Source organism: Patella vulgata, chromosome 2 (assembly GCF_932274485.2).
Source record: "Patella vulgata chromosome 2, xgPatVulg1.2, whole genome shotgun sequence".
Lineage (NCBI taxonomy): Eukaryota > Metazoa > Mollusca > Gastropoda > Patellidae > Patella > Patella vulgata.
In genome coordinates, this window is record NC_065880.2 from 61,024,863 (window position 1) to 61,047,661 (window position 22,799).

General features: G+C 35.1%; 1 protein-coding gene and 1 long non-coding RNA gene across 5 annotated transcripts in view; both read left to right on the top strand.

Annotated features, from left to right (window-relative positions):
* The window catches only part of LOC126811227 (centrosomal protein 43), a 361,417-nt gene that overhangs the window by 141,793 nt on the left and 196,825 nt on the right, over nt 1-22,799 (top strand). The window lies entirely within an intron of this gene.
* LOC126811298 (uncharacterized) lies at nt 1,129-20,921 on the top strand. The gene is made up of 3 exons (XR_007675535.2): nt 1,129-4,308; nt 4,569-4,812; nt 20,378-20,921. It is a non-coding gene; the product is annotated as an uncharacterized LOC126811298 (long non-coding RNA).

The following is a 22,799-nucleotide window of genomic DNA, read 5'->3' on the forward strand; positions in this document are numbered from 1 at the left end:
TTATGACATCCAAATGGTACAAATTTGCTGGTTAGGCAATATATTATGGGATGCTGAAAATCTAGTATTTTCCTTTTTGGAGCCTATTTAAATGCTTTTATCTCGAAAACTACTCTTATTTCATTTCATTTCATTTCTGTTACTTAGAGTCCTAATGGTGGTTTATAAAGGTGTGAATCCAAATTTAAAAGCCTCAATATAGTATAAATGGTCCAAAAAGGGCCACAATCTTTGAAAAAAGTCGAAAAATTGTTATATTTCTGAAGAATGCTTCTAATTGTATAAGGGAGGTAAATAGTCCTAAACAAGATGGAGTCAGACTACCAATTATTTGTTAAATATCGTTAAATATCTGACAATGGTTCTCTAATTTCCCTTTCTTTTAAAAACTGTCCAATGGATATTTCTGAAACTTCTGGTACAGGAAGTTAAGTTCCCATACCACTTGTTAAATCTATCCCGACAATGATCTGTAAAGTGGAAGTAGTTGAAAAAATATTCGATATTTTAAAAAAAAAAAAAAACAGTAAAAAATAGGTGCTCTTGCAAAAATCGTGATTTCACCATCGGGTGTGACCGGTTCAAAACAACTAAAGTATCGTTTGGTAGCTCGATGGATCGGCTATTGCATGACACTCTTCCTGTCCGATTCCTGAAAGCCGGTTCAGTGCTGCTTGCCGGTCTAGTTATTATTGAACTTACATGTGGCAATTTGATTCACAATAACTTGTCTACGATATCACGTGGACGTAAAACCTCGGGAGCAAACGAACGAATGATTCCACACACAAAATGAAATATACCCTTTAATCTAGCTAGAAGGGTCTGCACTATAGTTAGGGGATGACCCACCATAAATAAATATCTCCAAATACCTCCACAATTACGCCACAATATTTATTTATATATACACCAAGCCTTAAATCAGTTTCACACAATTATAGTCACTAAATAAACGATTATGTTGTACTTAATAAGATATGACCATTTAATCATCTCTAAATAATAGACTGAAACTGGTTCCAAGTGTCGTCCATAACATCCAGACACTTTTGAGTTAAAGATAGGTTACGTGCCCTTGTTTTGAAATTAGTCTCGCTTAACCAGTGTACCGACCATTCTACGTCTGATTGACAGGTCGGGATAATCAAGACTACCTTTTTACGAAACATAACAGAAAGCTGGAACAAGAAATTGAATTTAGAAACATTCACGTTAGCCAGCTCAACAATTGTTTTAAGAAACTTGTAAAAGTAAAATGAAACTACTGTTAGTATCATGTTCCTGCTAACGAAAGTGATTCAGAGATATTATTTGTACTAAACCAAAAGATGCCGCTCTTAACGGTACAGTTAATGATAAAGCAATTTAAAAAATAAAACGAACGTAATTTCTAAAGCTGCTGTAATAACCAAGAAGCTGAATATTACTGCTATTCAAAATCATCAACAATAGATTTTTTACGGCTGTAATAGTTGATAGATTTGTAGAGAATTGCACGTGCAATGGCTATTTATAGTATCATACACACCACCCCTGATAGTTCGAGACACAACCACTGAAGCGTGCACATTAGCCGTGTCGAGACCAACTTTCTGTAGAGCGACGGGTCACCCTACTATTGTTTCTAATCTAGAAACAAAATTAGTTCGATTAAATGAACTGAAACATTTTTTACTTAAACAAAATTACCCATTAAAACTCATACAGGAAGCTAATCGCAAAGCCTTAGAAATGGATCCAAAAGAGTTAAGAATCCCTAAGGATAGACATACGATTAAAAACATAGAAGAAAAGGTCTTAAGATTAGTTTCAACATATAACCCAACTCAAGAAAAAGCAAGGGATGTAATAAATAAACATACATATTTATTAAGAAATAGTAAAAAAATGACTGATATATGGGATGCCACAAAGATTATAAATTCTTATATACAACCTCCAAATTTACGACAAATACTTACTTCTTCAAAATTTGATTCTGAAGTCACAGAATCGAGTGTCACAAAGTGTCGGGACAATAGATGTAAAACTTGTGACAACATTATTGAAGGGAAAACAGTAAAAATAAATGGAAATGGAAATTTTAAAGTAAATCAATCTATGACCTGTAAAAGTAAAAATGTTATATATTTGATAATATGTCCAGGTTGTAATGAAGAGTATATAGGCAAAACTGAATCACAACTCAACATAAGGATGAATCTACACAGATCCGACATCACTAATCCCAAAAATAGAATGATTCCACTAAGCAAACACTTAGATACTCAACTGGGTCGGATAATAATTTGCTAGAAAATAAAGAACAGCATTTTATTAATGGGACAATAACACTCTTGCTGTAAATGAATAATATGTCCAAATCTTCATTCTGGTCAACAAATTGTAATATTATACAATATCCCAATTCATTAGTGGTATATACATGATCTTATCAACGGTATTTAAAAAAAACTGGAAAAATTCCGTTAGGTGGATGGTGTTCTCATCAATTTCACTCTCTGAGAGACTGGTAAAACATTCCACAAAGCGGAAAAGGGGGAATCCCATTGTGGCGCAAAGCGTCAAATACGCTTCGCTCTGTAATGTTTATACATGTAGCTGACAGTTTTAGAAGGATATAGGACTTGAACTGCTACGATTCATGCCAGACAATCAATCCATTTTTCCTGGTAAGTTTATATTCATTACGATTATTTACTTATGCTCTCATGGCTTCAAAGTCAGGAACGAATTGCGAAGTGAATGACCGGAATTTAGATTGAATGATTGTCATTTGGTAATGGTAGGCCCAGAGGTCGCAGACACGCAAAAATCCGCGTATTTCACACATTTATTTCAAAATAAACGCAAATATTGACGGACGCTGCGTAATTTACACGCAGAAAATTTCCCCGACGTGAGAATAATTAGATTATTCTATGTCGTAATTTGTACAATTTATGTGCTTTACCCAGCATTTACACACCTCTACTGCACACAGTCTCCGTAGTTTTTTTTATATTTCCCCTTATTTCATTCATTAGTTCATATCAGTAAGTCTACGTAGCTATCCTATTGGATGCAATAAAGCGCATTTCATACAAGACTTGGGATTGGCTAGAATATGATATACTGTTTACATTCAGCCAATCAAATGTTGGCTTTCATAGCAATCGTTTTCTCTGTACTTCCTGTCGAAGTGAAAGATTGAAATGACTGTGCCGTCAACCATAGACATGCCGTTAACCTCCAGTCATCATTAGACTAAATACAGTAGGCATATCAATGAAATAAAGACGTTTAAAATAGTGTTGTTCACAAAACGACTTTACATGCTTCTATATTGAGTATTTTGAGAGGCTCTAAGTCACGCAGATGTAGAGGGCAAAAACGCAAAATTTTGGAATGTCTGCATATTTTTACGCAACTCGAAATTGATCCACTGCGACCTAAATTATTATCAGTCACTCGACTCACTACATGGCTTCACTTGATTTGGTTACAGACAGATTATCTTTAAAATTTGATGATTGGGTTCATTCTTAGCTTTGATTAGACCTAAGACCGATATGGCTTCATACACCTGCATTTTTATCTGATTTCAATGAAACTCGAAATATAGGTTTATTACCCTAAGATCTCGGTTCCTTTCGATATTGGCATGTATCGGACCGTAACTTCATGTATTATGACCCCTGATTGTACGAAAAATCACGTTTTTAGCTTGTGAACGCTGTAGAGGTCACAATTTTTATCCGATTTGGTTTAAACTTGAAATGTATGCTTATAACCCAAAGATCTCAGTTCCTTTCAATATTTGTGCATATCGGAACGTAACTTCCTGAATTATGGCCCCTGATTGTACGAAGAGTCTCGTTTTTAGCTTGTGGACCCTATAGAGGTCATAATTTTTATCCAATTTAAAAAACCGTATTATTATATCACTGTTACACCCTAAGGATGACTGAGTTCGAATTTCGTGAAAATCGGTGCAAAACTGACAGACAAAATGGCCGCCGTTCGTTCTCAAATAACGTAAAAATATGGTATATCAAGGTTGTGGACCTTATAGACCCTGTTGACCCCCCCCCCCCCCCACCGTCTCTACTTTACCAACTATGCCAGAAGCAACTCATGCTGCCCAACCTTTTACATCAACAGCATCATCTACATCAAGGACAATTAGATCTTAACGGAAGCTGAAATTACATGTAGCGTCGTCTGAAACCACCCCACCAAGACCAAAAAGAGAGAAAAGAGAAAACTGAGTCAACAAGGGAGAGGGTCGAAAAACTCAAAAAAGAAAAAACTGAGGGACTCAAGGTAAGAAAAAACTCTTTTTTTAATAGTTGTAAAATATATACACAGAAAGAGCAAACAAGAATATTTATGAAAACAAATTTTTAAGATATAAAGAAATATCTTGTAAGCTAACAATGGATTATTATTCACCCACTTTCTTGTAAATATATAACAAATATATATATGATCATTTCTGGTAATAATTATATAAAATATTTACACAGTATGAGCCCAGAGATAATTATTTACAAATTGCAAACATAATTTTCAAACAATTTCAGAAAATGGTAAATGAGCTTAGAAGTGGATGGATGTAGGATACTTTTGTTGTCTGTGGCTGAAAAAATGCCTGCAGTTTTATTTGACACTTCTGAAGAACTAAGAAACCAACAGCCAATCCAACCCTCATATCCAACCTCAACTGTGCCAGATTGTTGTTCCTATGACAGATATGGAGATATGCCAACAGATATGGAGAAGTTATGTTGCGGTACCAGACCAGAGAATTGTATTTCATTACGACCAGTAAGTGATTTTTTTTCTGTAATAATATCCTTTGATATATTTCATCCACAAAAATTAATGTCATTGGCCTTAGGCGGAGGACTGGGAAGTTCTAACTAGCTTAGTTTTCAAAAGTCGTTGCAACTCACCGCTGTGGAAAGTTTTAATATTCATTTCTCGAGAAATAACCCTAATGTGTTGTAAACAAAACTGCCACACTCCAATTTATGTGCCAGAAACGTTTTAAACAAATAATCTAAACGACAGCATTTTTTGTCCTCGCAATAATAAAGGTAGTGAGACGGCGAGCTTTCAGCCAATGAAAATCTAGTAAATAGCGAATAACAGTAAATACACGTGACCTTAAGGAGAATTTAATAGATCAATGTCGTTGTTTTGCTATAATATAATTAGGTCGATTTTTTTTAGCCAAACTCGTTGTAAATCATATTTCTAATGAAAAGAAAGTGCGCGCTATTAATACTGGTATTTACCGGTGTCGGCTAACATTTAATAAGTGCATAAATGTGAAAGATTTAGGTCAGCAATGACTCATTGGGTAAAGTGTCCAACTGACAGCTGCTTACCACTTGGTGATTATGTGCCGTGTTTTCGGACCCTCCACCCCATCAGACGGACAGTTTTCCCCGATGCCAGACAAGCTTTACCCCTCTTACCCCCGTGAAGCCGCTGTCGGTAATACCTGACGGGCTTGTCCTCTCTCAACAAATTTTAAGCTGTTTGTAGCCTGTGTAAATGTGATGAATCAATTTATTATTCTTAAGAAAATAGGCCTACACGACACTGTGGAATTAATTTTTGCATGCATCGTGTTTAACGTCCCACCACAGCTCCGAGTATTAAGATAATTTGAGAAGGGTTGGAAATGTTGTTTGATAGCAATGATATAGGCCTATATATAATCGAATATAAATATAGATAATTGCCAAATATCAAAATCAATCAAGGTGTGTGAAGCTATATTTTATTAGAGGCTCTATTTCTATTGTAGTCTTTGCGTGTGTAGACATACATACTTTGCATTGTCGAGTTCACCCTAATATTAACTGGTTAGAATAGATCCCCTAAGCCCACCCTTCCTCATCTCTAATAAAGTCGACACTGTAGCATCCATATAATATAACTATGCATAAATCAAAGGCAAGGCCCCCCCCCCCCCATATACACTGTTTAATCCCCCACCCTCCGTATAAGGTTGGAAATATCTTTTAATATCAATATACCCACAAAATGGAAATTCCTTAAGCCCGACCACATCCATACCAAAGGCACCCCTAATAACACTGAGAAGTATTTACGTAAAGGTGAGATTTGTACGTTTACAGTATAGATTTTGTGCTTTTTAGTAAATTTCTACCAATATCGGTAAAATTCTAATTATAGCAATAAATCTAATACGAAGAGGGTAAAATCTGTAGGTACGGTGTGTTAATTAACAGGGGTGAGAAATTGACTGAAAGGTGATATAATTATTGCTAGGGGTGAAAATCTCGGCGACGGTGCGTTTTCTGTACTGGTGTGTTAATTAATGAACAGGTTAAAAACGACTGACACAGTGTGTATTCTTTGTTTGGTGAGTTTTCTCGAAAGCGTGTTATAACGGCAGCAAAGGTGATTTATCAACGACCAGCAGGCTTTATCTGACGCGTAGGTGTTAAATCTAATTTACCGTGCGATTTTTTGTTCGACACAGTGTTTTTTTTGTGAGATCGGTCTTTGTTAAGTGTAGGTCTTTATACATGGATTTATACGTGGGATAGGTATGTATATCCTTTCTTATACGTATTTAATTTCTTGATGAATACTACGTGTTTTGTACTTAGTACCATAGTCGGACTGCAGTTATTTATATATTTGATCTTTGTTCTGGGTTTAATTTGTTTACAAATTATCGTGCGTACCACTATATAAATGCTTGTATCTTAAAATTGATCACACGCAGTACCGTCATTTCCCGATATCATAACCAACCCCAATTTGATTATCCAATATATTCTAATCACCATTGTTATCAGATTAACCAATCTGTTTTCGAAGCAGCCATTATATTGTAATCATATTTTCATACAAAACAGGTATGTTTGGTTCCCTTCTTTCAACAGCTTAGATGACCCTTCTTGGACAATTAGTCATATGTAAAGAAATCTAACTCACGGTCCCGCATCCATTGCATGTATATATCGAAAGCACGGACTAGGCACGGCTCCATGTGTCACCTAGCTTGTTCTATTCTAAAAGCATGCAATCGCCTTTGGAAATCACTTTGGTGTCTTTTTTTTTATTTCGGTCGCTTTATTTGAAACGATTTTCATAATAAGCCGTAGTAATTTTTTATTTTTTTTTTACTGCCAATTCTGCTTAATTGTGTGCGCTTTGAAATCTAAAAACTTGACGTAAAACAAATCATGGATACGGTTTAGAATAGGGTTATAGCATGATCTATTTGTTAAAGGCCTGTTAATACAGTATGAACAATATGGAATATTAAATATGTGTCCGTATATACCAAAAATAAATCACATAAAACAGATGAATAATACAACGTAGATTTGAAACAGAAAGTCTTCAAGTATATGCGTAAATATGTTTCCCTTTTGTCTAAATCCCATTTATAACTGTTTGATCTCCTTTCGCAGAGCAAAGACTTGTTATTTTGAATGATACCGAGAAATCACTTAAAGCTGTTACAATCAGAAAAAATATTATAAACATAAAGGGGGCGTGGGGCATTAACAATGTGATAACTGATCTAAAAAAAATAATGATGCGCACCAAAGTTTTTGCATAAAGAGATGCTTTGTCATGTATATTTCAGTAAATTTCACTATATTTGTTATGTATTCTATTCACATCGACATGTAAAATTGCCTGAAAGAATTAGTCCACTACCTTTATAGGAATATATTTATATAATTAGGCGATAATAATTTATTGCTGCAGTTACCCATTTCGACATATTCACTTTAAAGTCATAGTTTTAAACCTATATAGCTTCATTTTCAATATTTCTGGCTATAATTTATTATTCTATATTGAGTTCCACGTTATGAATTTTTTAAAAAGAAACTAGTTCAGATCAACAGTAATTTCTAATACACCTTTGAGGTAATTAAAATATCTATAGCTTATGTACATAATCCATTGAGGCGTTTGTGTCGCTGACAAATTACATCGTTATTAACTTAGAGTCATAACGAATTTTAAATTTTATTAAACCAAAGTCATCATATAACAAGACAGTGAATGTATTTGGAATATTGTTGTTCTGTTCTGAAATCTATAAATTTACCTTTGGTTTATAATACACATTATACAGTTACAATGGAATTGTGTGTCCATTTATTGCCCATAATAAAGTCTGGCAGCAGTTATATAACATCTAGGTCAACGTTGTTACAAGTTGGTGATCAGCGAAGCGTATAGTTCGTGCTCTGGTGTCAGTTTGGTGATTATAATTACAAATGTAAATTTCTACTATGTGTATTGGAAATTCCTTTTAATAATTTATCAAATCCAAAAAGAAGAACCAAACAAAAAATAATCTGTTAATATTATATTATTAGAAAAGACTTTAAATTTTCCAGAAAGATTTTTTTTTTTTTTTTGGAAATATGCTATAGCAAAATATCATAGTCCTATGTTTTAGCATTAGTCCACGTACGCCGTGATAATGTCGGCATAGTAGCACAAGCATTTCTCCTTTTCAATGTCATCGCGTATTTCTTGGCCTTATATTTCTTTGAATAATTTGAATAACAACTTGATAACGTTTCCCCGTCTTCGCCCTGCCCAGTCTTAAATTCCACCCATTGACTATGTTTCTTTTAAAACCCCATAAAATTCCACAAACTATCATTATTGGAGCAAATATGCGTGTAGCAGCGAATGTCTTGGCTAATACCAATTGCCAATTCGATGAAAAATAAAGCACACAATTCATACGTTACGATTTAATTAAAACATTTAATTATGAACGCATATAAACATCAATATGTGACAACAAATAATTGTATTGCTTATACTCTTTATCTTGACTAGTTCATTTCTTTGTTTGAACATTTCTCTGATTACAACATAATATAATGACTTGGACAGTTTTTTTGTTTCAGATACTAACCGAAATTTCCTATGAGAAAAAAAAATGAAATGAATATAATATATACATATTATGTTAATAGAATAGGCTTTATTTAAATGAGATGCTCGAAAAGTGAACCACACATTTATCCATTGCAATAAGATCAAAATTGAATATACCACAGTATTCACCCACATTACAAAATTGTCCTTTTTGTTGTACTTATTGAAATAAACTGTAACAATTCCAACCAACTTTATCAGCTAATCCATTCGAGCACGAGAAACAGCTCGCCTCTCAACATCAAAGGGCAGAGCTAACTGTGTGTGCCTGTCAACATCAAAGAACAGTTTCGTTTGAAAAGTGTGCACGAACCGACACAGAACCTGTGGTTTCTTAATACTATGGAGTCAATTAATAAAGCTATTTCATACAATGGAAAACAAGCGGCTATATGAACAAGCGTCTCAATATTAGGTCATATATCAGTATTATTCTTTCAAAGACGAGCTTGTTACACAGAGTTCGATCGAATCTGAATAATGTTCGGCAATGGACAATATTACCGTGGGTGGAAGCGGGCGCATGTCTCTATTTTCATCAGTGTTATTTGATATGTGAGTTATCATTTGTTATATATAGTGAGGAAATTACTTTTTCTCGGTAGTCCTATCTATGACCCAGGCAAGAAACTATACATTTATATATTAATAAGCCGACGTGTAGTAAATATAGCAGTGACGAAAACTTATATATTCATTAATTGTGCAATTTTACATTTATAAACTTGTTTTCGAAACAAGATTCGTTAATCTGATAACAATGGCGATTAGAATATATCGGATAATCAAATTGGGGTTGGTTATGGTATCGGGAAATGACGGTACTGCGTGTGATCAATTTTAAGATATGAGCATTTATAGTTCAGTGGTACGCACGATAATTTGTAAACAAATTTAACCCACAAAAAAGATCAAATATATAAATAACTGCAGTCCGACTATGGTACAAAGTACAAAACACGTAGTATTCATCAAGAAATGAAATACGTATAAGAAAGGATATACGTACCTATCCCACGTATAAATCCATGTATAAAGACCTACACTTACTGTGTCAAACAAAAAATCGCACGGTAAATTAGATTTAACACCTACGCGTCAGATAAGGCCTGCTGGTCTTTGATAAATCACCTTTGCTGCAGTTATAACACGCTTTCGAAAAAACTCACCAAACAAAGAATACACACCGTGTCAGTCGTTTTTAACCCGTTCGTTAATTAACACACCAGTACAGAAAACGCACCGTCACCAAGATTTTCACCCCTAGCAATAATTATATCACCTTTCAGTCAATTTCTCACCCCTGTTAATTAACACACCCTACCTACAGATTTTACCCTCTTCGTATTAGATTTGTTGCGATAATTAGAATTTTACCGATATTTGTAGAAATTTACTAAAAAGCGCGAAATCTATACTGTAAACGTACAAATCTCACCTTTACTACTTCTCAGTGTAAGGTTTGACAATGTAATAACAATTAACTGATGTTTTGTGGACAGTTATTTGTGTTTGCTAAATTATGACTTTTTGAAATTTATGCATAGGTATAATACAGGTTGTGTCCTAACAACTGGCTAAAATGTCCCTTGTTTGTCCATTCCCCTATTTTAAAAAATATATATAGACTACTTGGTCTTGCTCAAAGGAGCGGTCTATGGGAGTTTTAAAAATAATTTTTTTTTTTTAACATTATTTATTAAAGATAATTGGATTATAGAGCAGGTAACCCCACTCTCCAAAAAAAAAAAAAAAAAAAAAATACGAACAGATATAGATATAAATATTACAATCAAAACATAATGAAATTACAATAATAAATCAAATACATAAATATACACATATATATATATATATATATTACATACACTCACACACACATGTACACACTACACATACACTAATTCATTGATAATTAACATCAAACAACTGAGAAAAAATGTACCATAATAGACTAAAATAAATATGTATGCTGCACATGTCTGATATATAAAGAAATAATTAAGATTTTTAATACATGTAGTTCAAAATTTAAACATTAAATATTACTGTAATGACTTTAATTGACAAAAGTTCTGATTTTAATTTTAATGAATATGGAAAAAACAATATGTACAAGCATACAATAGGTATGTAAAAACATTCATACAAAGTCATTTTAAAATTTAATAAAACATGTTGATTTTGATTTTATAATTATACTAAATCATTCATGGACTAAAGTGTACAAAATATGCATAATGAATTTGTTATGGTTAATATATGTTATAGCGAGTTCAATGATAGGTTCAATATTAACAAAGATTACTTGAATTGTAAAACTGTTCAAAATTTAAACTCGACTAATGATACAGATTTAAAACATTAGTTTTACTATAAAATAAAACAAAATTATAATCCGATGGAATAACTTGATTTTAAAAATATCAGAAATCAAGAGAGAAAAAAATCACTAAACTTCAGCCGATCATAAGGGACAGACACAAAAAAAAAACCCTGATGTAAGAGTTATAAACTATGTGAGAATGTAGCCTTCAACTGAAGATAAAATCCATGCCCTCATATATTGCTTTAATTTTAGTAATGCCAGGTTAAAGGTGTACAAAGAATTGGGGATAGAAAATCATTTTAAAGAAAAGGAAAAAATAATAATACTTTTAAAACAAATATTTGTTGATGTAATAATGAAAATATATATATTTATTTTTTTTTGTTGAGAATGTATTGATTATTATCTTTGTAACAATATATGGTTTTTACATTCAACATTCTTCTTCATCATCATCATCATCATCATCATCATCATCATGATTATCATCCATAGCCATCTCTGTGGGTGTAGGTGTGGAATTTTGACAATCTTTACATCCACATAGATCTGTACAGGAAAGAGCAGCAACTTTACACGAACATCTTTTTGATTCACATTTTGCAGTACAATTACAATGTACATACTTCAAAATGTCCTCTGGTGCTGGATCTAATGACATCCATTTAACACTGATATCATTGTTTTCTATATTCCATCCATGTTCTGATGGAAGCGGTGGTGAAATATTGTTTACTATACAGTTTCGGTGTATGACAGCTTGATAGTTTGACCGTTTAATGTGAAGAATTAGTGCATCCTTTATTGGAGGTAAACTTTGTTCAACTGAAATTTTTAAACAAAATAGTTTGTATCTCGCATTATTCACACTTGTTTCTTTCTGTCCATAAAAGTCACATACAAACTCTTCCAATCTGTTTATTAAATTGTCACTGACTTCAAAACTGCTTCCTAGTTTTATAAATGCTTTTATATATTTTTCAGATTTAATCATTATTTCAAAGGGTCTCTTCTTTCCTTTCCCGTGAAAGCAGCTTGTTGTGTCACAACCAGTAAATGAATGGAGGCCACTTAACGCTAGTGATATATCGCGACCAAGAGATTTTTAAACTTTTTGTAGATTTATTATTCTGCTTTTCGTTTTAGTTCCTGTATGAAAGTATATATTTGCAAGAATATCTTCAATAACGGAGAGTACAATAATGACTACATATGTGTCAGGACTTTTTATTACTATTCTGGAAAACATTTCAGTAGAGGCATGTTTAGCATGCAGAATTAACCTGGTGTCGGCCTCTTCGTGGTCACTATTTAACTCTGGAACTTTTTCTACATTTAAAACTCCATTATCAGCACTGAATTTACTGCAAAAATTTCTGTGAGTTACATACAAACAGACTGTGCCTAGTGTAGCTGGGCCGACATTTTGCCAATGCTTGTATAAAAAGTCTACTAAAGCCTCTTTGCTTTTGCCGTTGCTTAAAAAACTTGACCATTGCTGTGTAATTTTTTGGTCGTTGCCATATATTTGTCGCAACTGGGTACCCTTATTCGCTCTCCTACTGCGCTCAGCATTTTTGATGCTTATGGGTGGATATCTATCTGTGACAAAATCCACCCGATTAATCTTGTGGTGATTAGCTTGGTTAATTATAGTTGAAAGGAAAAGATCAGCATCTTCGCCAAAAGTCTCCGGTAACTGTTTTGGAAGAGCTTGGATTAGAGCCATACCATCAATAATCAGGGCTGCATCAACTGGATAAGCATCTTCTATATGATTCTGGCTTCGTTTTTCAATAAGATGGAGCAGGGCTGACTTGTTGGTTTTTGCTAAAGAACCATTTAAACTGGCTAATGGATACGACACTGGACCAAGTGAATATTTCATAACTTCTTTTAAGTCAATTTTTCTGTGTTGACTAATGATCAGTAACCTTGAAAAAAGTTTTCTGTCACCCTGGAGGGCAACATCTTTTCCAGATTTTGTACGCGTTTTTAATTTATCTTGGTTGGTAAATGTCTTCAATTTCATCTGTTTAATAGGTTCATGAAATGGTTTAGAATTGGATGTCAAACGTTCTTCAATAAATTTGATAAGAGCAGAGTCTCCTATATCATACGCCTCTAAAAGATCTTTAGTGACAGAATCAGTTGCAACAACACCAGAACTAATAATGACAAGATCAAGCCCATTATTAGTGTTAAACGGATTTATCATCTCCTCGATACAGTCAGTAAGTCATACAATGGCTTCTTCATCACGTTTCTTTCGTGAATTGTCTAAATCTTTTCTACTTTTCACATCTTTAGTTACACCAGCTAATTTTTCGCATTGATGATTAATAGATGCTCTTTGGCTTTGGGACAGGATCCATCTTCTAACAGCATTTCTATTCAGAGTAAATCCTGTTTTACCTCCAGACGTCTTAGCATCTCTGTTACATGTCTGCTCAATCGTTTGGTCGCATGCAATTGCTGAAAATCCATAATTGGTTTGTCGCTGAACAGTCCATTTCTTACCATCACGAAAGTAGGTAAGTATATCTGGGTGACTTGCAGGCAACATCAACATCTCTATCCAGTAGGCTGGTAAATATCTGGCATAATGGGTTTTGTCATAGGCAAAATACCATGGTAGCATTGCGCGTATAGATGCAAGGTGCAAGTCCCAATTAGATTCTCTTGTAGCACGTATAAAACTTAGCAACATCTCCACCATTTTGAGGTAAGAATTCCAAAGAGTATATGTCGAGTGTGTCATACATTGTTGCTTATCAAATTTATTTAACATAGTAACTACTTCTTGAAATTCTCCACTTGAACTCAAATCTGTAAAAAGCTGTGACGGATACTGGTCTGCCATATAGGTAAAAAACCAATTCAACTTATGCTGGGTTTCTTCTGTTTGAGATTCATAGAAGGCTTTCAATTTTAAACGATACAATGCTTCAAACATCAATTTATGGGCATTCATGCTGCGGTTGTAATGTTTGCCTTCTAAAACACCATTTATGGAACCGCCTGCAACAATCCCAGCCTGTACAAGAACATCATGAAGTCCAGCATCTCTAAACCGCTTTCCTATTATCGATAGAAACGACATGCAAGTGTGAAATTCACCTAGTCAAACAACAAGCCGTTTTTGAAAATCCTGGTTTGTCCAACGAATTTCCTATTAGCATAAATTGTCAAATCAAAAACTACGGTTACTGTGTTAATATTTAGCTTATCTGCAAACTCTATGCTGCGACTTAAAATTGTATTAACTGTGTCCATTTCAGTCGGCGAAGCTTCTATAACTGGTAGGTAAGCAATTTAGATTGAATCAAACCCTCTGGTGATGAAAGTTCTGTGTTAAAACCAGTCCAACCAGGATATAATACATCACCTTCATTTAAACTCTTTATCATTACATATGCTAAATCTTTATTGTGAAAATATTTAGAGTAATATTGATTCTGCAGCAAAGTTTTCTCTACATCTGAGACAGGTGGGCCAATTCTGCGCTTTGGATGATAGGCGGCTAAAGTTGTAGACACATGCAATTTTGTAGCTGGAATTTTGGGAAGTGAAGGTCTTTGTGTACTGGCAATTTCTTCAATAGGCGACATAGGAGACTGAATAGCTATACCATTTGTGTGATGAGTAGTTCCATGGCCAGATATTGTCTCTTCACTAAAGTCAATATTGTCCCAAACCAGAATAGTGTTCATGTTAGTTTGAAAGTCACTAGGTATGTACACGGGTCCTTTATTTAATTGTAACTGAGCTAATGAATTGCCGAATCGCAGAATCGTTTTGTTGGAAGCACAATGTCCAAGACCGTTTAGTAAATCAATAACTTTTTGTGAACCTGTAAGATGACGCATAGTAAGCCCTAAAGCAAGTGATTTTAGCGTGTGTTTTCTGCCTTTAGATTGAAGACTCACAATATCTTGAAGAATAGAGATTAGTTTTAAATTCACAGCTTCATCAACTTCTACGTAATATTCCAGAGTTGGTTCATCAGATGCACCAATCACCCATGCGACAAGATTAAATAAGGTTACTGGAATCATTGATTTTGCATTTTCAACGGTAAAATCTAAGCCTAATGGTGGCCAGAGTCCATCATAGCCACTTGTTTTTAGAAATTCACCTCGCAATTTCATAGCAGATGTATAAAAACAGTGTAAAGTGTCACTATCCAATGAAGTATTTTTAACAGCTGTTGCAGTCTGTGTAGTTTCAGTCCCTGTATTTTCAGTTTCAGTTCCTGTATTTTCAGATTCAGTTTCAGTACCTGTATTTTCAGATTCAGTTTCACGTGTGGAAGACTGTATTTTATCTAAATGGGATTCATCTTCAATGAATACCATTTCACTTTTAACACGTTTAGCAGGCCTATGAAAAATTAACTGTGGGAAATGCTTCTGTAATTTCTGTTTCAGTTGGAAGCACCTACAAAATTAAAAATTACATTAGATAATGGATGGATGAATGAATGACTGAATATTGTTTTATGGCACCAATTTGCGCCAAACATAATGGATGAATGAATGTTGTTTTATGGCACGTTGACACACTAATCAAGGCAATTGTTCAAACCCACAGGTTATCGCAAATGTTGATACACTGGGTGGTACTTGCGCTGTGTGATCAGATATGCTTCTCGCATACCTTGTCACTGAGGTTGCAGAGAACGGACTTCAACCTATTGATGAGAGACCAATATCAACCACCTGTCCCAATAGTCAACTTTTTTACATGTTGGACCGGCGGTGAACTGATTTTACTAAAGCCTAACTAACTGCAAGTAAATTACAAATAAAAATATGACCTAAGAATTAGGTCATTTTAAAAAAATCTCACAATTAATTAAGGACGAGCAGTTGTTTTTTTGAGGGTAAACAATAAGCATTCCCAATCTTTATCATCTACCATAAAAAGTATTAAACCTGTTTTAAAAACTACTTGAATCAAACAAGGCCAGGACAAGGAAAAAAAACTATTGTATTACCTGAAACTGGAAGCATCAAGCTTTTCAATTTTTCGGACCATATTTTGAAATATATGAAGGAGCTTTGACATGTACATAATTTCTCTTCCCTTGATGATTTTAGTTCAAATGATATCATTGGCAAAAACTTCAAACGTTCTGTGAAAAATAGGTGATTCATCTTCTTTACTGAAAAAATTACAAAGTAAGTTCAGAAGGAGACAACAGACAAAATCAATTGGCTACTATAACAGACATATGGGTCACAGAAGTATAATGAATAATTTGATTATTAAACAAGCCAACAAGACAAAATTTCACTTATCAAGCTAGATGTAGCTGATTATGTAATGTAGGTAAAATGTACTATACATAACTTTATTAAATTATCAGTGCTGCACAGAATGACAGAGAATGAATGAATGTTGTTTTATAGTACGTCGACACCGTAAATCAAGTCAATTTGCGCCAATCCACATCCGCAGATGATTTACTTACGGGAGTATTTGCGCATGATCGGATAGGCTACTCCCACACCTTGTCACTGAGATCGCAGAGAATGGGACTTGAATCCTCGACCACATTGATGACAGACCGATAGATAACCTATCAGTCACCCGACTAATCTCCCCAATAGTCGCCTTTTACAAAACGCTGAGGAGAGGCGGTGGACCTATTCTACTATCTAGCACTAGGCTAGCCCAGGTCCACGGGGGACAGAATGACAGAGGCCTGCTGTTAGGTTTAAATGGCTAAGAAACAACATACTACCAATAAACAGAAGTATATAAATGCCAGCTAGTGTCAATACTATTAATGGCATGTTGGGTTGTGTACTAAATCCAAAAAATACTTACACACTGCTAGTGTTTCTACTTAAAAGACTAACATATCTTTTATAGCAGGAATCATGATATCGTACTTCGATGGCAACACAATGTTTACCACGAATATGTTTTAAAATAAATTCATCATCTTTTTTTGTGGCTGCTTCACGTAATAAACCTAAGTGTAAAAAAAGACACAAAAATAAAAAGCTAATATTTGGGAAGAAAGCAAACACATTGGTGGATGGTGGTCAAAGGAAAATCCTACGATTTAATTAATTGATTTGTGTTGAACATCTTATTACTGCTTACTTGCAAATAATTCCTAAAAAAAAATTATTATCGAGTAGGGGATATTTGATTTTGGGGGCATAATACTAAAATATGCAAATGACTACGAAAAAAGTCACTATAGAACCTAACAGAAGAAACATTTCCAGTTACATGTGACGCCCAAACGCACCAATAGCTACCGCATGGAATGCAGGTAATGCTTGGGATCATCATGGGGGTCCAACCCAAGATTTGCACGACTCCGACTTTGAATGTTACAGTCATTGTGGCATTGAATTCCAGGGTGGAAACATCAGTTTAATTGTTTTAGTGACCAGAAAACAAATTTTGATATGCGTCGGCTTACCCAAAATGAAAGGTTACGTGCCCTTGGCATGCTACAGATCGGCACAACACAGGCGGTTGTGGCGCGGACGATGAATGTTTCTCAGTCTGTCATAAGCAGGCTATGGTCCAGATACCGTGATACACAATCTGTACAGGACAGACCACGCTCAGGTCGACCAAGGGCGACAACTCAAGCCCAGGATCGATCTAATCGTACCTTGGCCTTGAGAAATCGTGTCATCACAGCAAATCAGATCAGCGCTCGTCTTCAAACAGACACTGGTGTGAGAGTGAGTGGCCAGACGATTCGGAATCGACTGCATAGGGGTCACCTTCGCGCCCGACGTCCTCGCGTGATCCCTTGTTTGAGAGATCATCACATTCAGGCAAGACGTCGTTGGTGTAGGGATCGTCAACACTGGGATAATCGAAGCTGGAGCAATGTGATGTTTTCAGTTTTTTGGACAGACGTAGGAGGGTGTGGCGTCGTCGAAACGAGCGCTTCCAAGACGTTAACGTCATCAGACATGATCGATTTGGGGGTGGTTCTGTTATGGTGTGGGGAGGTATCACTGTTGCTGGAAGAACAGCTTTACATGTTGTTGCAGGGCGTGTTACATGCCAGTACTACCGGGACAACATCTTGGCAGTCCATGTTGTGCCGTTCGCACGACGTCATGGCCGCCGTTTCATCTTCCAGTATGACAACGCAAGATGTCACAGGGTCAGGATCGTTACAGGTTACCTCCAACAACAGAACATCACCACATTACCTTGGCCAGCACTGAGTCCCGACCTCTCCCCCATCGAGCATGTCTGGGACATGCTTGGACAGAGGTTACGTCAACGTCAACAACGTCCTGCCAATGTCCAAGAACTTGCTGCTGCGTTGCAACAGGAATGGGACAATCTGGACCAAAATGACCTTAGACGTCTCATTAGGAGTATGCCACGTCGGATCAATGCTTGTTTGGCAAACAGAGGAGGATTTACCCGTTACTGACTTGGTTGTGATGCTGTGGTAACTTTGCTGTTTGACCCCGGGTATCATTTTACCCTTATAATGGTCAGTCTGTGCCTTACTTAGTCTAACGATCATTTGGAATAAATCGATGAATGTGAACTTCATTTCATTTTGTCATTTGTTTCTTCGTCAGTTTCATTAGGTGACTTTAATAACACTTAAAAATCAAATATCCCCTACTTTTTTTGAATAGTATAATTGCCTTTGATTTTTCTGTAAAGGCTATTCCAAACTATGCTCCCACAAGACGGCAGGTTTTGTTTTAGACCAATCACCGGCGGAATATAAATTTGACAAAGTTCCATGGAACCTGACTAAAATGATTCTAATAAGAATGTAATTTTAAATATTATGTGCTGTACTCCATATTTCTAATATTACTTTATTGAAAATGATATTTCATAACCCTTGACATTGTAATTAATGACTAATGTAATTTGTTAGTTATGTTTCATAAAAATGTTTTGCCCTTCAGTTTAGGCTTCAGTTTTGTTTTAAAACTTGGATGTTTGCCCACCACTGGTTTGCGTGATACCATGTATTGTGAACAAGTACTTTATATATTTCTTAACAACAACCAACGTGAACACTCACAGCCTAGAAAAAATTTAAATACTAAGACTAAGAAAATAATAATAATAAAATAACTAATAATAACATACGACTTCCATACCTTCGAACACATCTCGATATGTGATTGCAATGTTTTTTTCTTCTCCATCCAAAGTCTGCCACTGTTTTGCATATTCGACACAATGACTCCAGGTGTTGTCGTTAAAAACTAGTAACTTGCAGGGCTGTGTTGCATTCTGGTGAATTAGGCACTTCATTTTTCTGGTGAGAATGCCAGAAAAATGTGTCCTTGTTGACTATATACGCCATGATTGAAGGATCAGGGCTAAAAGTTTTCTTTATTTTGATTGGCCAAAATGCCACTCGGCAACAAACTTCGACTGAACTAGCCGTTACGTCATTGATCATAGTGCGTATTCCTACGCGTGTAATGTTTATTTTTTAGGTGATTAGTTAAAAAGAATTCCATTTTTAAAAAATAATTATTAAATACTGGCACATGCTGAATGTGTGGAGATCATGTTTTTTAAATAAGTACAAAGAGACGTGTAATTTAAAAAATTAAAATCTCCCACAGAGGTTGTTGCAACGAACTTGAACGATAAATTTCTTCGGTCTTTCGCCTACCTGGGTAGTACCGGCAGCAGGAAGTTCTGCAGCCTTCATTTCAGTCACTTCAAATTGGCTGGTTTACTGAAAATAGATTTTAAAAATAGTTCAACATACATTATTCAAGAGCTAAATATGCCTATTGTAAGTCTTTCTTCAGGCCTGAAATGTTATACAAACTATTAATTAGACATTAATTAACGTATCCAGACAATAATCAACTCTCGATGTCAACGCTAGCCTGCGATATTTGTTGGATTATGATTTTTGTCGTACCAACTTAAGTAATGATGACCGAGGTTATGCGGAACTTTCGATCGCTTATTTCCCGGTTCATAGTGGATCAATTTGACTGAAATTTTCAGCAAATTGCTTTTACATTATCTAGTTTTTAACTGTTATAGTGAGAACTGCCAACTCGTTATATAATCTCGCATAATGTATCTTTAATTTCATTTTTTCAGAAGTTTGAACAGTATTGTTTAGAGCCACGAGTTCTGGATCTTGCCAATGTATATAGAAACGGTGTACTGGCAATCGATATGGACAAAGACATTAATCGAAGGAGAAGACATGCAACCTACAGACAATTTGTTATGTAGTGCCATGGACGTATTGGTGCAGGGAAGAGAGTAGTAGTACCCTCCTGTTGTGTTCTGAAAATAGGATTATCGTTTCAAGACAGAAATGGACAGTACAAGTGTTTTAATCCAAGGCGATTATTATGATAATACTTACATTAAAATCTGGTTTTCTGTTTGTTGGCTGTCTCTGAAGTTGGTTCTGGCTGGGGTTTTGCAACTGTGCCTGCAATCTTTCGAGCGCCATCCTGGTCTTTATCATCGAGTCTGGCCCTATAAAGATAGTAAATTTAAGACATCAAAATAGTTCCAGGATGGTTTGGCAATTAATACAAATTCTTTTTTCGTGCCAGACATTTATAATTTTTACAACACTTTATTTGATTCTATATTAAAAAATTGCTACTTAACATGCTTCAAATTTTTCCGCATTTTAGGGTAAGTGTTCTGGTATTTTTCAGAAAAGGAGTATGTCAGAATAATTTTGCGCTTCTTGACAATGCTCTAATTTATAGAGAGATAAATTAGCCTACATATATGTTGGAGGAATTTATGTACTACTTATACTACTCTAAAGTTGTAATTTAACTCATCTATGATAGATGAGTATCCAATGTCTACAGGTCACAATTTTTATCCGATTTCAATGAAAATTGAAATATAGGTTTATCACCCTAAGATCTTGGTTCATTCGATATTGGCATGTATCGGACTATAACTTCATGGATTATGGCCCCTGATTGTACGAAAAATCACGTTTTTAGGTTGTAAACACTGTAGAGGTCACAATTTTTATCCGATTTGGTTTAAACTTGAAATGTATGCTTATAACCCAAAGATCTCGGTTACTTTTGATATTCTCGCATATCGGACCGTAACTTCCTGAAATATGGCCCCTGATTGTACGAAAAATCGCGTTTTTAGCTTCTGGACACTATAGAGGTCATAATTTTTATCCGATTTAAAAAAAGTATTATTATATCACCGTTACACCCTAAGGATGACTGAGTTCGAATTTCGTGAAAATCCAAAGATCTCAGTTCCTATCGATATTCGCGCATATCGGACCGTAACTTCCTCAATTATGGCCCCTGATTGTACGAAAAATCACATTTTTAGCTTGTGGACCCTATAGAGGTCATAATTTTTATACAATTTAAAAAATCGTATTATTATATCACCGTTACACAATAAGGAGGGATGAGTTCGAATTTTGTGAAAATCGGCCCAAAACTGTCAGACAAAATGGCTGCCCTTCGTTCTCAAATAGCGTAAAAATATGGTATATCAAGGTTGTGGACCCTATAGAGGTCACAATTTTTATCCGATTTTGTTGAAACTTGAAATGTAAGTTTATAACCCAAAGATCTCAGTTCCTTTCGATATTTGCGCATATCGGACCGTAACTTCCTGAATTATGGCCCCTGATTGTACGAAAAAAAGGGTTTTTAGCTTGTGGACCCTATAGAGGTCATAATTTTTATCCGATTTAAAAAAACGTATTATTATATAACCGTTACACCCTAAGGACGGCTAAGTTCAAATTTCGTGAAAATCGGCCCAAAACTAACAGACAAAATGGCCACCCCTTGTTCTCAAATAGCTTAAAAATATGGTATATCAAGGTTGTGGACCCTATAGAGGTCACAATTTTTATCCGATTTTGTTGAAACTTGAAATGTAAGTTTATAACCCAAAGATTTCGGTTCCTTTTGATATTTGCGCATATCAAATTGTAATTTCCTGAATTATGGCCCTTGATTGTAGGAAAAATCACTTTCTTTTTAGCTTGTTCTCTATCCATCTCTCGAAAATGTGGGCGTATTCTGCCTGGCAGCCGCTGGTTATCTGATTTTGTTGAAACTTGAAAATGTAAGTTTATAACCCAAAGATCTCGGTTCCTTTCGATATTCGTGCATATCGGACCGTAACTTCCTGAATTATGGCCCCTGATTGTACGAAAAATCGCACTTTTAGCTTGTGGACCCTATAGAGGTCATAATTTTTATCCAATTTAAAAAAAAAGTATTATTATGTCACCGTTACACCCTAAGGATGGCTAAGTTCGAATTTCGTGAAAATCAGCCCAAAACTGACAGACAAAATGGCCGCCCTTCATTCTCAAATAGCTTAAAAATATGGTATAGAAAGGTTGTGGACCCTATAGAGATCACAATTTTAATCCTATTTTGATGAAACTTGAAATGTAAGTTTATAACCCAAAGATCTTGGATCCTTTCGATATTCGCGCATATATTTAGCTTGTGGACCCTATAGAGGTCATAATTTTTATCCAATTTAAAAA